Raw genomic sequence first — 18916 nt, forward strand, 5'->3', positions numbered from 1 at the left:
ACACAACAGAGAGTGTATTAGAAAGATAGGTAGCCCTAGAATGAATGGGCATATATACAATGCATGGGGGAAAAAACCTCCTACTGAGGGAAGAAATTCGACGGCGGTCCTAAGTGTGTTCACACACATCACTACCACATGTATATGGTAACAAGTCCCCCCTAGAGTGATGCTGTGAACAAGAGTTGGCACATGAGTAGAGGAAAGTGACATGCCCTGAGGACATGATAAGTCCACAAAGGGGAGTAATCCCAAATCTTTATGGAAAGCTTTGAACTTCTCACAAGACAATGCCTTTGTGAAAAGATTTGCAAGGTTTTCCTGTGTTGGCACATAAGACAAGCTGACCTCTCTTGTTGAGAGCCTTTACCTGACATAGTGGTAATTCACCTCAATGTGTTTCGTGCAAGCATGAAAAACTAGGTTTCTTGCAATTTCCAATGTTCTATGACTATCAGTGTAGATAGGGTTAGCAATGTCCTGTCCAACACCCAAATCAGCCATAAGGCATTTGAGCCATACACACTCAACCATAATTGTGAAGACTGCCTTGTACTCAGCCTCACAAACTAGAAGTGGCCACAATAGTTTTCTTGCTGCTCAACCATGATATACATGAATTTCCAAGCATGAAACAAAAACCACTTGTTGAAACTAGCGTGTCAAAACAACCATCCCAATCTGACTCCAAAAAAGCATGTAAGTTTGGTAGCAATGATCCCCCCTTGGGATAAAACAATCCAAGATGTAAAGTGCCACTCAAGTAGCAAAAAATCCTCTTGCCAGCCTACCAATGCTTAGACCCTGGGCTATGCATAAATCTACTGACCTTTGACATTGCAAATTGAATATCTGGCCTTGTGTTGCATACATAAATGAGACATCCCTAAAGAGTGACATCTACAAGATCACCAGCATCATGAAGACTCGATTTCAAACATGTTTCCATGGGAGTGGCAATAGGTTTTCAATCCTCAATTCCAAGCTTACATAGCAATGTATCTATGTAACTTTTTTGACATAAGGAAATACCACCATCACACTGCTTAAAATGTATACCCAAATAATGATGCAACAACCCGAAATCTTTCATCTTGAAAGTAGCATTCAAATCAGCCTTAAATTCAGTAATACATCTCTCATTTGGTCTTGTGATGAGAAAATCATCCAATAAAGAACCACAATGAGAAGTACATCACCCTCATGCTTTACATACAATGTGCTTTCTACTAAATTGTTACAAAAGACTAGTTTGACCAAATGAGTGTCAACCTTCTCATACCAAGCACGAGGTGATTGCTTGAACCCATACAAAGCTTTGTTACATTTGCACACCTTATCCTCTTGTCCTTGCTTGACAAAGCCGTGAGGCTGTGCTACATAAACTTCCTAAAATATGTCACCATTCAAGAAAGCAATAACAATGTCTTATTATGTACACACCAACCAAAATGAGCTGCCAATGCACATAGAAAATGCATAGTAGTCATAGAACAAGTGAGAGGAAAAGTCTCTTCATAATCTATGCCTTTTTGCTATGCATAACCCTTTGCAATAAGATGAGCCTTAACCTCTTCTCCTTGCTTGACAAAACCGCGAGGCTGCATTACGTAAACTTCCTAAAATATCTCACCATTCAAGAAAGCAGTAACAATGTCTGATCAATGTACATCCCAACCAAAATGAGCTGCCAATGCACATAGAAAATGCACAGTAGTCATACAACAAGTGAGAGAAAAAGTCTCTTCATAATCTATGCCTTTTTGCTATGCATAACCCTTTGCAACAAGTCGAGCCTTATAGCAATCAATCTCACCATCCGGCTTGCATTTCAACTTGTAAACCCACTTTGTATCAATGGACTTTTTTCTAGGAGGAAAAACACATAAAGTCCATGTGTCATTTTCTATAAGTGCATCATATTTTGATTGCATGGTAGCCATCCAAGTTTTTGAATTCAATGATTCATCAAAAGACAGAAGCTCCTCAACATCATGTAATCTAGAAACATCTAAAGCATAACAATATGATGCATAAGATGCATGGCAAGAACCTAAATGAGGATGAGTAGAGAAAGGTGCATCCAATTTACTATCATGAAACATATGCAACAGCTATTTAGGCATACCTCTAGCCTGCTCATTCTCAGCCCTTTCCTCATCAAGTACATCACTTACATTTGCATTAGCAAATTAGCAATAGGAAAATTTGTAACATTTTCAGAAACCCCCATAGGCTGTACATTTACCTCATTGGAATTTACATTTGTACTTCCATCACTAAAAAGAGGAAACAAAGTGTCATAAATGTCTTGTGAGCTTACGTTATTGTCTCTAGTACATGAGAACAAGGGCTGAACAAAATCTCAACAAACACAACATCTCGTGAAACCAGAATATGCTTTGTTTGTGGATGATACAACCTCTAACCTTTTCTTTCAATACTATAACCAACAAAAATAAATTTGACATCCTTACCATCCAATTTATGTGCTTTGTTAGTGGCACCAAAGCATATGCCAAACATCCTAAAACACGCATGTGATTGAGCCTTTCTATCATTACATGCTTCATGTGGAGTAATAGACTGCAAAGATTTAGAAAATCTTCTTGGTACATAAGTGGCACACATGATGGTGTCAAGCCAAAAGGAATGCAGAAAAGCTTGACTTTTGACCACATATCGTGTCATTTCCATAAGTGACCTGTTTTTCCTCTTAGAAAAACCATTTTTTTGAGGTGTATAAGGCATTGTAATGGTGTTTTATCCCATGACTAGCCAAAAATGCATTAAATTCATGAGACATATACTCCCCCCCTCGATTGGAGCGAAGGATGCCCATAGTACATTTCAAGAAATTTTCAGCCATTGTCAAAAACATTTTGAAGCACATAAATACTTCAGACTTCGCTTTAAGCAGAAATACCCATGCATGCTTGAAGTAATCATCAATGAAAGTCACAAAGTAAAGGTAATTGCCCAAGGACAGAGTTTGCATGGGCCCGCAAACATCACTATGCACAACCTGCAACCTACATGTGGACCTAACTAAACCATCCTTTGGAAAATTTGAACACTGTATCTTACCCAAAATACAGCCTTCACACACATTTTTGAGAGGTGCTTCAAGAGGTGGCAAAGAAGAAAACATATTAGATTTTTGCAAACACAACAAACTGGCAAAATTCAAATGACCAAAACAAACATTTCAAAGTTTTGCATCTAAAATAGCCTTTCAATCCACAACTGCATTTGCAAAATTCTACCCACACTTGTCATACAAAGTGAGCTTATATAGCCCACATCATAAAATGCCAGATGCAATAATTTCATCACCAAAACAAAGATCATGTAATGTATATCTTTCATCCACAAATTTGACTACAAGACCAAGTCTAGCAAGTGCAAATATAGACAATAGATTCTTCTTGATCCCAGGTACATAAAGTGCATTGACAAGTGTAAAAGAATTTCCATTTGCAATAGTAAGCACAATATTTTCAACTCCCTGAACCGGATAAGAGGCATTGTTTGCACAAGTAACTGAATTCTCACGAGGAACAAACTCAAGAGATGTGAAAAAATTATGATGTGAGGTAATGTGCTTTATAGAACCAGTGCCAAAATACCACACATGTGAATCTGTAGCAATTGACATGAATGCATCATGGATACTAAGATTATAGGTACAGACTACACTAAAAGCCCATTTTGCATCAACATCAGCATCATAGTCTCCTTTCATAGAAGACTCAACAGTAGCTGCATTTGTAGTGGATCTAGCATTTGCAGTGGAAGCACCCTCTTTCTTCTTAGACTCTTTGGCCTTCAACTTAGGACACTACTTGATCAAGTGATCATTAGCTTTACAATATTGGTAATGCATATTATTTTTGCCCTTATCACCATAAATTCTAAATGAATTGTTTCCAATAGAAGCATTAGGAACAAGTGATTTGCCACTCGTAGAAGAACCATAAGAAGTGGTTACATTGTTGTTACCGCCCTTTCTTTGATCACCAATAGAAGCTTGTTTCATTGTACACTGTCTAGTACTTTTTATTTTGGAAAGTGACTCTTGCAATAACAATTTGCACAATGCATTAAACTTTACAACTTCAGGATTTCCTTGGGTCATTAGTCTCCAAGTACTAGCAAAAGTTTGGTAAGAGTCTGGCAAGGCATGAAGAGTCTGCACAAGGAAACTGTATAAAATGACTTCACCTGCAAAAATAAGTTTCTCATTGATGTCCATGTCATCTTCCTCATGCATAATATTTGATTCCAAGTCTTTCCACAACAACAAAATTTTAGCCTCATTGCGACTTCCACAAAGACCAGCCACTCAATATCCCAAGCTTGTTTTGCAGATTTCATTGAACAAATATGAGAAGTAATGGTGTGCTTCATAGACAACTCAATCAATGCACAAGACTACGCATACTTTACATCCCAATGAGCTTATTCTACCGTATGTAGAACAACTTTAACAATGACAGCAATCCTTGCAGCAAGACCATCAACATCCTCAACTTCGTCGGTATCCTTAGAACCACAATGTACATCAATGCCCTAAACAATGTTCAAAACTCCCTTGGACGCAAGAACATGTTGCATCCTATAAGCCCGCATAGGGTAATTGTCCCCATCCAATCTGTCCTCAATAGCAAACATCTTGAACACATCTATGTTGTTGTCGACCATGAAAAATGCCTGCACCTGATGTGAAAACTACCCAAAATAAGGATAAACAAAGCGATAACAACACTTGCTATATAACACAAAAATGTAGAAGACTGTAAGGGACCTCTTATGCAAAAAATGGCACTGAGAGAATTTATGCACAAAATGACAAAATAGCCTATGAAGTACTGCCTGTAGTGGAATCAAAGGTCAAAATGAGACCGCATCAAAAATATGAGTAGACTAAGCTCTTTGAGATTTCCTAGTATAAGGTCCAGTGTGAAGCAGCTCAAGGGTTTTCTATAAGTGGCATATGGATTGGTGGAGAGGGCTTCATATCGCTTGACCTCAAAGAGGTATTAGAGATAACGGTAGGGGGGTTTTGTCCATGAAAATGGCGTGGAGGGGCATGCAACCATGAGGAGAAAAAAGTTGAAGTAGGTTTGGCAACAAGACAATGTGGGCAGGGTCTCTATCACACAGGGCATATAAAGCATGATCTCTCTCTCTCTCTCTCTCTCTCTCTCTCTCTCTCTCTCTCTCTCTCTCTCTCTCGTGTGAGTTTGCACCCTACTTGCCATGGGTTTCATGTGAGCTCCCTTACACATGTTAAGTATGGAGCGTGATTTACCCCTTGTAATTTTTTGTATTGAAAATGCACATTTGTAAGGCCCCTGTTATGAAGGGAAGCCATTGTGCATGAAGAAAAATCATTGACTGGGAAACAAAAAGTTCCAGTTCCTTTTTCCCAGGAGATTATGGTCGAACAACGGTTGAAAAGTGGTCAAAAAATGATAGGTTGATTCGCCAGTGGCCTGAAGTCAATGGCCGATGGCCAAATTCAAATCGGACTTGTCTTCTCAAGGGCGGCCACACAGGGGTGCATCGTTGGAGTCTATAAAGGGTAAATAAGAGAATGATGGTGCATACTTCAATGCTTGTAGTGTGTCTATTTCCTCTACACCTAGTGAATCACCTCTTTTGAGTGATGAGCTACAAAGATCGAAGATTTTTTCCATAGATGATGGGTAAGTTCTCCACAATGGGAGATTTTGTGTACCGACAAATATAGACATTTGGCACCAAATTCTTTATGAATGTCATGAAAAGTTCTAGGGCAAGTCACCCAGGCATAAAGAAAACATATGCACTTCTACACGGACAATTGTATTGGCTAGGCTTACATGGGTATGTTCAAGACTATGTCTTGCATTGCCAAATATCTCAAGTTAATAAAATAGAGCGCCTGAAGGCAGGATGTCTCTTACATCCTATGGAGATTCTCAATGGTAAATGCGAGAGTATCTCTATGGACTTTATTGTGGGTTTACATACCATTGTATGAGGTCATGAGCTGGTATGTGTGGTTGGAGATCAGTACGAGTCGTTGGCGATCGATATGGGTGGTTGTCAATCAGCTGACTAATCTTTGTAGGTTTATTTTAACTAAGTCCATTATTAAAATTATAGAATTAGCCAGATTATTTGTTGATTTATACACGTTCTATGGATTTCTCAACAATATTGTAAGTGACCATGATCCCAATTTTAAAAGCCATTTTTTGAGAGTTGTGTTCAAACGATTGCCAGGAACAAAACTCAGTCTCAGTATTGTTGATCATGAAGAGATGGATAACTAGACTGAACATGAGTGCTAGAGGATATGCAAAGATAATACATTAGAATAAAGCAATATGATTGGGAAGATTATCTCCGTATTTTGCAATTTTCTTACAATAGTGAAAAGCATATTACAACTGGGTTTATTCCTTTTATGCTTATGTATGGTTTTGAACGTATATCACCAATTACAACGGGGTTGGCAATTGAAAAACTTCAGTAGGTCAAAGACTTTATCCCAGATCATATAGATATGCTGAATCTTTCTCAACCAAATGTTCCACAAGAATAGGATATATTTAAAATGTATGGTAATAAGAAATGTTGGCAAGTAACTTTCATGGAAGAAAAAGAGATATTTTTAAAATGTATGCCAATGAGAAATCTTGGCAAGTAGCCTTCATGGAATCAAAAGAGATATTTTTACATATGCTAAAACATTTAGAAATTTTGAAAATTGGGCCAACACCTAAATTATCTCCTTGATATTGTGACCCTTTCAAAGTACTTAAGCAAGTTGGGGATATGGCCTACAAAATGTCTTTACATGCGCACTCTCATATTCATTTGGTTTTTCATGTAAGTCGTTTACGTAAAAGACTTACATGTAACACCCAACTTAACTCCTCAATATTGTGTCCCATTAAAATTACTCAAGTGAGTTGAGGATAACACTTTCAAACTTTCTTTATTTATGCACTCTCATATTCATCCAATTTTTTATGTAAGTCATATATGTAAATGCTTGCAAAGGGATGACAATGTCATTGACTAATAAATTTTGGCTGATTTCATTGAGTCTAGGTTGATTACAACCTAGCCACATGAACTCAAGTGCATTCTTAACTACCATGACTTATGGACTCATCATCATGTGCATCGTCAAGCATTAGTTAAATGTAAATACTGGCTTGAAGAAGGTGTCACTTGGGAAAACATTAGTGTTATGAAAGAAATACCCCACTTTTGTTTTCAGCGATAAAAACACTTATCCAAGGGGGAAGTAATGTGATGAAAGTGCATCAGCCACTTGATTGTGCTTACCAGCAATGTGAGCAATATGGAAATTAAATTGCATAAAAAAATTTGCCCACCTCATTTGTTTGTCGAAAATCTTGGTTTGTGTCATGAAATTCTTGAGACTTTGGTGGTCGGTTCGTAGGATAAATGGAGTCCCCAATAGGTAGTGCTTCCATGTGTCTAGGGCATGTAGAACAACTAAAAGCTATTTCTCATAAATTCCCAAGACTCGTTCATTGGTATTGAGTCTACGACTCTCATATGCTATGGCATGTCCTTCTTGAAGCAAGACTGCTCCAAGGCAATCACCACAAGAATCACATTGGACCTCAAATGGCTTTAAGAGATTTGAAAGCATGAGGATTGGTTGGGAGGTAAGCTTTTCTTTGAGCTCATCAAAAGCATTTTTCTCCTTAACAGTCCATACATACTTAACGTTCTTCTTGGTTAAGTCGTTTAGTGGTCCTCCTATTTGAGACAATTTTTGTATGAAGCATCTATAGTATGCGCACATAGCAATATAGCTTCTTAGATCATGTAGATTCCTTAGATTAGGTCATGCTTTTATTACCTCTAACTTTGATGGATCCATATGAATACCATCTTGAGAGATAATATGACCTAAGTATTGAATCTCTCGGAGGAAATATTCACTTTTCTTTTGGTTGAGAAAAAGCTTGTTCTCCCTCAATGCTTGAAAAATCACTTGGAGATGTTGCTTATGTTCCTCCCAAAGACTTGGAGTAGATGATGATATCATCAAAGAACACTCTAGTGAATTTGAGGTAAGGTATGAAAATTTTCTCCATTAGATGATTGAACATAGTTGGTTCATTAGTTAAGCCAAAAGGCATGACTATAAATTCATAAAGACCAAACGTTGTGCAGAATGTGGTCTTTAGGATATCTTCATCCACTATCCTTATTTGATGATAGCCACTTTTAAGTTTTATCCTACTGAAGTAGGTAGATAATTGTAGCTTATCAAATAGATCTTCTACCCGAGGCACGGGAAATTAGTTTTTGATAGTGATATGATTTAGTGCTCGATAGTCCACACACATACGGTATGTACAATCTTTCTTTTACACTAAAAGGACTCGAGAACAAAAGGGAGAGGAACCAGGCCTCACCATCCCTTTGTCTACCAATTCCTGTACTTGCCTCATGATCTCCTCTTGTTGAGCTTGAGAGACTCGATAAGGAGATTTGTTATAGGCGGTGAGCTTCCTTGTGAGGAGCTGATTGTGATGGTCATCATCCCCTTGTTTTAGACGTAAGTCCATATGGATATCATCAATGAACACATCTTGGAATCCTTTTAGAAAGTTAGAAAAGTCTAACTCTTCTTGATTCCTACGATTTACATTTGATGAAACACTAGGATCTTTTAGAGACTCTTTGATTAAAATCATGTAAGTAGAAAGTGAGCTCTTCATTCATTTATCAAAAGCAGGAGGATTTACATGTTGGAGAGGAGAGATGAAAAAGTCTTCTTTGTTGACATAGCTTTGGACATGAAGCCTCAACTTTCCAATCAAAGGAGTAACTGAGGCTTGTTGTCCCTTGAAAGCTGTGTCAGCCATTACCATATCTCCTATCTTGAAAGCTTGAATGCCCAATTTGGTGGCCTACTCCGTTGATATGAGGTTGTGAGTAGAGTCACTGTCAAACAAGACGAAGGAATCATCGTCTCTTACCTTTCCCCAACTATAGGAAAGTGATGATTCTTTGCAATGAACATCCTCTTTTGGAGCTTTGATGGTGGAAGCCCTAGGAGTCTCATTGCAAACATTCTTCTTGGGGCAAGAACGATAGTCATGTCTTTTCTCCCCACACTTGAAACACTTATGGTCCTTACAAAAAGCTGCAAGCTCTTTACCAGAGAGTTTGTTTTTGCCTCTGTAAACTCCCTTCTCCTTGGAGCGATTGTTGTTGTTGTTTTTGAAGTGCCTTGGGAAGAATTTTGAGCATTGGTTTTCCTCTTTGAAACATTTTTGTCTTTGTTTTCTATGGGCTTGACATTCTTTCTAGCCCCTTGATGGAAATTGATGCGTGAATCAACCATGGTGTCATGGCTTACTTCAGTGATGGAACCAGCACATTGAGAGTTGATGTATTCGGCCATATTGTCAGGTAATCCCACACAGAATTGCTACTTTTTCTTGGCAAAGTTTATCTTTTGAGAGACAGTGGCCTTGAGATGTAGATGCCAAAACTTGTCTACATACTTGTGGATATACTCATAAGAGAGAAGCTTCAAGCTACACCATTTGGTAAACACTTTGTCCTTTCCATTGCTTGCAAGGAATTGCTTCATGATGGAAACTGGTAGAGTTTTCCATGTCTTTCGGACTTCGCTATTGCCACGACCGCTAGCCCACCATTGACGAGCTGATTTTTGGAAGTGCATGGAGGACTCTGTGAAGCCCTCGTCTCCAAAGGCTGCATCAAATATCCGGATGAAGGCCAACACTTTGTTCGTAGCACCAAAGGTGCCTTCATAGGTGAGAAAAGAGATACTCTTTCCTCCCTCCTTGAACCTCTTTAGATTTTGGGACCTTTGCCATGTAGGGTATAATTTAAGATGTCCTTCCCTCTTGTATTCTCTAGGAGAATAGCCATAGCTTTCATCGGAAGAGGAGGAAGGTGAAGAAGAAGGAGAAGATGGTGACCTCTTTCTAGCCCTTTTCTTCATGTGTTTCCTCTCTTCCCTTTGGAATGAGAAGAGAAGAAATGTTTCTTGATATTTTTCTCTTGGGAGGAGTGGGCGATCGTCTAGACCGCCGTCTTCATGGAGCCACATCTTCAGAGGAACTAAAAGTTTCATTGCTTTCTTGCTCTTTGGATTCCTCCACTCCTATGAGAGAGAGTCTTCTTTTGGGGGTCTCTTCAAGAGGCCTCCTAAGCTCTCTCTCCTCTTGGAGAGAGAGCTTAGGAGAGGTCTCTTCAAGAGGCCTCCTAAGCTCTCCCTTCCTCTTGGAGATGAAGGGAAATTGCATAAGTGTGAAGTTGTTGTGTAACTTTGGCTTGCAAAGCAGGTTGCCCTTTGCATATGCAACCTAGTAGGGAGATAATTGACAAACATGGGGGCATCATCATTAGCACCTTCATGTGCAAAATCAAAGCTATCAATGTTCATTCTACTCTCATGATTATTGTCAACCATGTAAACAAAATTTGTGTACGTACTTAGTGTATGCTTTGGCAATTCAAAAACTTAGTTGGGACTCCTCTTAGCCTTTGAAAATTGGCTCTTAAGTATCTACACCCATGGATCAAAGTGGTTAATTATAGAGAGTAGTTGAGTAGGTCTAACATAGCAGAGTTACGGAGGGCTAGCTCCTTTTGGACTTCTTTAGGCAAGTCTAAAAAGACTCCATTATTATGTCCAAAGATCCCGAGGTGTGCACCATATCCCACATAGTGGGCTCAAAAAAACCGATCCCATTTCCACTTAACCTAATATAATTAACAACATCAACCATTTATAGGCTACTGAAGGACCTCTCTTCTTAGGCAAGAAAAGAGAAACCAAATGCTTTGATACCAATGTAATGAAATTGGCCTTTTAACTTGAGAGTAGCGGAATTAATGAGACTACTTTTGAGAAATTATTTTGTGAGCATAGCAGGTGAACATAATTGAAGATAACAACATAGACATAGCAATTAGTTAACTTGGCTTGAACAATACTTTTGCAAGAAAGAGACTACTTTTGAGAAATTATTCTATGAGCATAGCGGGTGGGTGAGCATAATTGAAGATAACAACATAGAAATAGAAATTAGTTAACTTGGCTTGAACAATACTTTTGCAATAGAAAGAATTTAGAGAACGTGACAACAATTGAGGACCGGACTTATGTGGAGCCGGGTCCCCCTCCAATAGGCATTTGTATTATTATTTCTCCCATTAAGAGAGACTTGTTACAATACAATATTTGTGTTCCTTGTGACCTAAGTGATCCAATGAAGATGGAAAGCTTCATGCATCACAACCATAGCATAAATTGTGGGTAAATCTTTAACTATCCCAAGCCTCAGTCCCAAGACCTCAAACACCTTCGAAGGTGGAGAGAGCTAACAGGGAATGAGGGTGGGGAAGAGGAAGAATAAACATTTCATAGGAGAAAGAATTAGTTCTTCACTTATCGTCACTTTTCTTTCTAGAATACATAATAGCATAGTAATTAATATGGAGAAGATGGAAAGCTTAAGCATTGAAGCATGGATCTTGGTTGGATTTGCACTCCATAGCCAAGAGTGTTGGTGTAGGCTCTCAACCTCTACTTGCTTGGAGAAGGAGAGGGAGCTCTTGTACTTTTCACTTTTCACTTCACACAGTGTGTGTGAGTGTGTGTGGGAGAGTATACCCCTCAAGAAACCCCCTTCCTTGCTTTGATCGACCCCCCGTTGTAGCTCATGCTTAAAGCTCATTGGACCCCTCCAGGCCTAACCAATCGCAAGCAGGAGACATGACCATAAACAAGGGTAGCCTTGGGACAAGTGTCCCCCTTTCCCCTTTGAGAGAGAGGACTTGATAAATTCAAAGATTATTAATTAAATCTCCTAAAATATCATTGGACCCCTTGGGTGGCCAACCAATAGGCTTCAGGCACACCATGAGGGCAACATGAGGAGTTACTTGACAAGTGTCCCTTTTGATTTCTTTGTTCCAAGCATGCCTTGTGTAGTGTGGGTGTACTCTCTCATTCCCCCTCTTGTAGAGCTCAACCCCTCCTTGTAGGGATTAAATCTTGACTTTTTGACACCTCAAGCCCCTCAAGATTAGGCCTAGTTCCCACCACAATCTTGGCCCTTAAGCCCTTCAAACTTGGGATGGGTTCTCACCATAGCCCTTGCATCTCAAGCATGACAAGCACCTCAAGCATCTCAAGCAGCCTAGTCATCAAGCACCTCAAGCACCTTAGTCATCAAGTACGACAAGAACCTGAAGCACCTTAAGCTTGGGCCCGGTTCCCACATCAAGCTCAGTCCTAGCTTACCTAAGGTCCAAAGGACTTTTACACTAACTATTGTCGGTCTTCAATGAAGTTAACCCTAAGGTATTATGCTCCACTGGTTAGCCTTGCTCTTTGATAGACCATCTCACATTTGGGCCCCTTTAACATTGGCCCCGTGTTGAGATAGATCTATAAGAACATGTCTATATCTTAACCCTTGTTCCCGTTTATTCTCCCACATTAAATGATCAATTTAATATGAGAAAATCATTTGGGTTTGTTAGATATTAGATTTATGATGGGATACTATCATGGCATGCCTCAATGGAGCAAGTGGGGATGACAGTCAAATGAATAGTAGAGATGTTGCCAAGGCTTTAGTATTTCATCAAAGAAATTTCATTGCTACCAATTTTTGGCTCCAGCATGATGTGGAGGAGGGGTCATTTCCCTTAGACACTTGTCACCATCAATTACATAGAAGAACTACTGTACTGGCCGAAATAAGGGAAATTTTGTTTCAATTTTGGTTGATGGAAACCCACATCTCCCCAAACAAGAAAGATGCTTTTCAAAAGAGAATAGGCAAGAGTGTGCATGTACTTATTCTATTGTATCTATTGGATTTGGCTTAGGTATATCAACCCGAAAATATTGACAATGGGTCATAATGCTTTCCTATGTGTTATTTAGGTACTTTACTATGTGCTTGTAGTCTTTTCAAAATGCTTTATGGTGCTTGAAGGTGCCTCCAACTATTTTCATGTGTATGGTAGTCCATTATAGTACTTAACCATGCTATATAGTGCTTGATAAAGATTGAAAATTGATTCCAACTACTCATGATTGCCTATGAGTGCATCGTAGTTCTTTAAAATGTCCCTTAATGATTCCAAATGCTTTACGGTCTTCCAATTGCTTGAAAATACATTCTTATGTGTTAATATTTTTTTATAACACTTCCAACAACTTAATGAGTTATTAAAAATTCTTCTTAGTACCTCTGAGTGCTTCTAGCTTCTTCCAGTGCATTAATGTACTTGTCCAATCTTTATGTATCTTCACAAAGCTTTATAATGCTTGATCATGCTTTATGGTGCTTAAGAGAACTTCATAGGCATTTATATTCCCCCAAGGGCTTTTAAGTGCTTCTCACTGCGTGCTTTAATTAAATTCCAATAGTTAAAAAGTTTTTGAAAGTCTTACAAGCCTCCAAGTTCTCCCAAAAAGCCTCGTGGTTTTGTCATTAAAGGGCTGGAGGATAAAGTGTGCAAATTTAAGAAATCTTTGTATGGGTTGAAGAAATCTCATCGTGCTTGGCATGAGAAAATTGACACTCTTAAACGAGGCTTTTGCAAAACAGTCCAACAGAAAGCACTCTGTATGTAATGCATGAGGATGATGTACTTCTGATTGTTGTCGTTTATGTGGATGAGTTGCTAATAATCATTGGCCTAAATGAGGCACATATTGCTGAGTTTAAGTCTGATTTAAATGCTACTTTCAAGATGAAAGATTTGGGGCTATTGCATCATTACTTGGACATAAAATTTGAGCAGTGTGATGGTGGTAATACCTTGTGTCAAACAAATTACATAGAGATATTTCTATGTAAGTTTGGACTTGAGGAAGGACTAAATGGGTTTGGAATTGAGTGTTCATGATGCTGGTGATCTTTCCAATGTCACCCTTTACCAAACTGCTGTTGGATGCCTTATTTATATATGCAACACGAGGCCTGTTATTAAATTTGTAGTCTCATAGGTCAACAGATTTATGCATAGCCCAAATTCTAAGAATTGGTAGGATGTCAGGATGATGTTTTTCTACTTGAGTGGAACTTTTAATCTTGGGTTGTTTTATCCCAAGGGGAGATCATTGCCGCAAGATTTACATGCTTTTTTGGACTCATATTGAAATAGTGTTTTGACACACGAGTATCGAAAAGTGGTATTTGTTTCATGCTCAACAGTTCATGCATATCATTGTTGAACAAGAAGCACTATATTGTGGTTGCTTCTAGTTACGTGACTAAGTACATGGCAGTCTGCACAGCTATGTCTGAGTGTGTTATGGCTTAGATGCCTTATGGTTGATTTGGGTGTTGGACAGGACACTGCCAACATCATCTACAAAAAATCAGAGCACATTTCCATTTGCGAGGAACCCAATTTTTCATGCTCGTAGAAAGAACATTAAGGTGCATTATCACTATGTCAGGAGAGACTCTCAATAGAAGGAGAGATCAGCTTGGCTTATGTGCCAAAATATGACAACCTTGCATATTTGTTCACGTAGCTTTACACTCATTTACCTCTGAAGCATCTCTTAACTAGTTAAACACACATGATAATCCTTACTTTGCACCATGTGTTCTAAATTACCAACAACTCTTCAGAACTTTCAAAAAATCTATCATAGTGAGGTGGTCCGGGGGCAACAAGAGAGGTAACCTCTAAACACCCCTCAAAGCTCCCATGCCACTCAATTGGGGTTGGGGCAACCACAAGAAAGACAAAACAACAACAAAACCACAACCAAACATGTGAAGGGGCACCGCCTAGTTATGGGATGCGAAGTAGGATGGAAGAGAGATTTTGTCACAACCAAGAAGAGGTGGAACAAAACACACATAATCAATCTCACACCAGAGCACACACCAAATGTAGCAAAGAGATCTAGAGAAATTGGAAGAGAGAGAGGAATGAATCTTGCATAATACCTTGTTTGTGACTTGCGAATGGAGATGGTTTGTAATAACGCTATCGTAGAGCTTGTATAAAACGAACCCAATCCTTAGTGAATGCTAAACATTGCCAACACACACCCACACACAGTCTTAGGGTGTGGGAGACCTCTCACTAAATTACCCTATTACAACAGACAGAAATTGGCAATGAACACACTAAACACTTTCTCAAACAAGCTTAAATGATAGAAACTTAAAAGACACAAGTTCTATTGAATTCACCAAACTGCGTTGCACAAGTGGAAGGACGAAGATTATAAACCCAAGCACGCCTTTGAAGCACCAAAAACTCAATCTTTGATAAGGAAGAGAATGCACAGTAGTAATCTGAGATATGAAACTCACACTCTCTCACTTTGTAATTTTTAGCATCAAAGCTTCTCTCACACCAAGTGTGCAGCTCACAAGGTGGTGACTACACCTAAATCTCTCCTGACGTATATAGTGTTGGGGTGCTATGTGAAATATTGGGTATGATTTAGAAGAAGGATAGGGGTCTATTTATATATTGGAGACCCCTCATGAAGATTATTGGAAATCCTACTTTACAAGGTAATTAAATTGAGATTATGGTTTTTTTTAATATCAAAATATAGTGGGCCTTCTTAGTATGCCCTAGTCGTGGATATGGGATCAAGATAAAGGAATTATTGATGGTAGATAGGGTGAAATTAGAGAGTTAAGGAAGGAAGGAGAGAGAGAGAGAGCGAGAGAGAGAGAGAGGGAGATTTTGTTATGTACATGTCTTGAGGTGAGGTACTTTTTAAGGTTAGGTCAGTGGATATTTTGTGTTAGTAGGTTAGTATTTAGTGTTAGTAATCCCTAAAAAGTTAATGATATATTTACAATGGATAGAATGTGTTGAATGGTTGAAGGAAGATAGTTGAATGAAGCGAGGAATCCTTTTCATGGTGAAGCTTTGAGGAGATTGGAATTACCCTTTTGTAGATCCTCATAAATGACCGTCGATCTTCTTCTTCTTCTCTTCTTTATGCCACCGCCACCAAGGTTGATTACCGTGATGAAAATGGAGATTTAGTTGATGAGATACCTCAATTTGTAGAGGTTAAGCACGGTTTTCATGTATATAGAGAAGAAGTAAGAAGGAATTGTAACTTAGAGATAATAGAACGAGGCACAGATAGGGTGTAGAGTTCATATGAGAGCTATGGAAGTGAAAGACAAGGGTAATGGTGAAGACGGTGAGAGAACCATGGAAGGTGCAAGTTTAAGTGAGGGATGAAGAGAAATGGATGTGTGTGTGTGTGTGTAGAAGTGTGAAAGGAGGTGAGAGAAGACTAGAGGTGACTTGTGAGAAAATGTGGACAAATTGGGGTCCACCAAAAAAATCATATCCCACAAAAATGCCAATTTTTCCTCCTACAAAAATCTTTAGTGGCCCCCCTTTGTGGAATTTTCTTAATCCTCAAGAGTGAGCCCCTCCTTATATGAGAGCATGACCCAATATATTCTTAGGGGTTTGAAAATATGCATGTATGTGGATTATTCACAAATATAATATATAAATATGACAAAAAATAAATAGGTTAGTATATAAACAATTCATGGAGTTTAGAATAGTGTCAACTGTATATAAATATTATTAGGAATAGGATGTAGCGAAACAGATATTTGAGTAGCTTACTTAATGGAGAGAGATAGATTTTCATACACGAGATTATAGAGTAGAATATATATAGAGAGAGAGCACACATGATATATGTGGTTCACCCAATGTGGGATAAATCCACGGGAAGGCAGCCACTCAATGGCTTTAGTACTTCAAACAAGAAGTAGGTTACAAAGGGATTATACCCTTAATAGAGCTCCCGCCTTGCTTCACTCTCACCACTTCACACCCACCTTGTTGCATCAACTTCACACTATGTAATGTGTGTAGAAATGCCCTCCTTTTATAGGCCAAAAGGGTTGCCCTCTCTCATGAGAGGCAGGCCATGTGTTGTTGTCCTTGTGTAGTTAAGTCCAGATCGAACCCTCCAATCCACCCATGTGTGGCCGCCCTTGAGAAGACAAGTCCTCCTTTGAAATTGGCCACCGGCCATTGAATTCGGCTACCGGCCACCAGCCATTGACTATCATCCACTGGCCAATCGGACAAAGGATCAGATGTTTTTCGATCACTTTCCAGCCGTCGTCCGACCATAATATTTCAGTGAAAAGGAATATTCTGGTGAAGCCAGTCTCGACTTTGCTCGAGATTGGCCGTGAAAAATTTGGCTTCCGGTGAGTGATTTTTCTTCACGCATGATGGTTTCTCCTCATAATGGGGGCCTTACAAATGTGTGTTTTTTAAACAAAAAATTACAAGGGGTAAATCAGGCTCCATACTTAACAAATATAATATGGAAATTTTAAATATATGACATTTAAGGGAATAGAGTGAGGGGGCCATCATTTGTTTTAACTGATGCCATTTATTTACTTGGGATAACATAAAATGCATGTAAAAAATACTTCTCTAGTAAAAAGGAATGACTACGGTGAAAGGCCTTTTTGTGATTTTTTCTTAGAGTGGGTTCATATCAACTTTAAAGAGGCTTTCATGAAAAGATATATGTATATAATAAAGAGTATGAACACTGGTAAGAAAAACTATGGTAATGGTGAGTTAATGTATATAGCATACTTAGGCAAATAACGCACACCTAGATATACATATTTAAATAAATATCAAGATAATAATAATAAAAATATCCTTATATTTAGGCCCTATATACAATAAAATATCTAGACACAAATGGACCATAATATATTTTTGGTTTTGGTTTTATTTATTTATTTTTGGCTCAAGTAGCCCAGTGACTACCTAGTTGAGGGTTTTAAGGAGATATGGAAAAAGTATCCTAACTCTAATACACTATGCACAATAAAAATGTGAGGATAGCAACACTGCTTGGGTGATTTTGGTAGGATGAGGTAGCTCACTAGGGAAAGTACGGATAGCCAAAAAACGGCTATCATTAACCCTTTCCCAATATGAGAGTACATTCATGTACCTTCAAAAGGCATCTTTTCCAATGAGAGTGATTTTGAGTCGTATGAGATATTTGGTATCTCAATAGGATTTTGATTGTGTAGATCCTTGTCATTGTGGCTCGAGTTACACACATGCATCATGCAGCAAAACATACACAAGATAGTAGCTCTTTGAAAATTCTTTGGTAGATCCTTTGGTAGAAGGTGACTTAAGTAGAGCTTTAGATGATACCCGCTTATCTTCTTGGAGTGCTCTTTACCATTCAAGTCCATGAGCTGGTAGTAACTTGAACTGAAAGCCTTCTTGACTATGTATGGTCCCTGGCAAGTTTCAAACTTGGCATTAAAACGATTTTCATACCTTATCACAAGATCTCCTTCTTTGATACTTTGTCCTTCAATTTCTTGTTGATCTTTTCTTTTGCTTGTGTAGCTTTCCTCTTATAGAACTTATAAGCTGCTTCTCTCAAGTTCACTCAATTTTGACTAAGGTAAGAAGTCAATCCACCCATGCTTCTTGATCATCTTGTTCCTCTTTGCCGTGTAGCCACATTGTTGGGATGCTGAGTTCGATAGACTACAAGGCCTCTTGACAATAGAGCAAGTGAAAAGGCCTGAACTATGTGGCCTCCCTATATGTGTTTTGATATTACCACAATGCCCCATCCAAGAAGTTATCATGTAATTTTGTCTTGTTTTTCACCATCTTTTTGATGATGCCTGCAATGACACCATTAGATTTCTCTACCAAACCATTTGATTGTGGATAGTAGGGTGTACTGTGATGATGTAAAATGCGAAGCTCTTCACAAAATTCTGTGAGAAAACCCTTCCTAAATATTCGACCATTATTAAAAACAATCTCCAAAGGTTTGCAAAAT

This window comes from Adiantum capillus-veneris, chromosome 29 (genome assembly GCF_014529385.1).
Source record: "Adiantum capillus-veneris isolate H3 chromosome 29, ASM1452938v2, whole genome shotgun sequence".
NCBI classification, from domain to species: Eukaryota; Viridiplantae; Streptophyta; class Polypodiopsida; order Polypodiales; family Pteridaceae; genus Adiantum; species Adiantum capillus-veneris.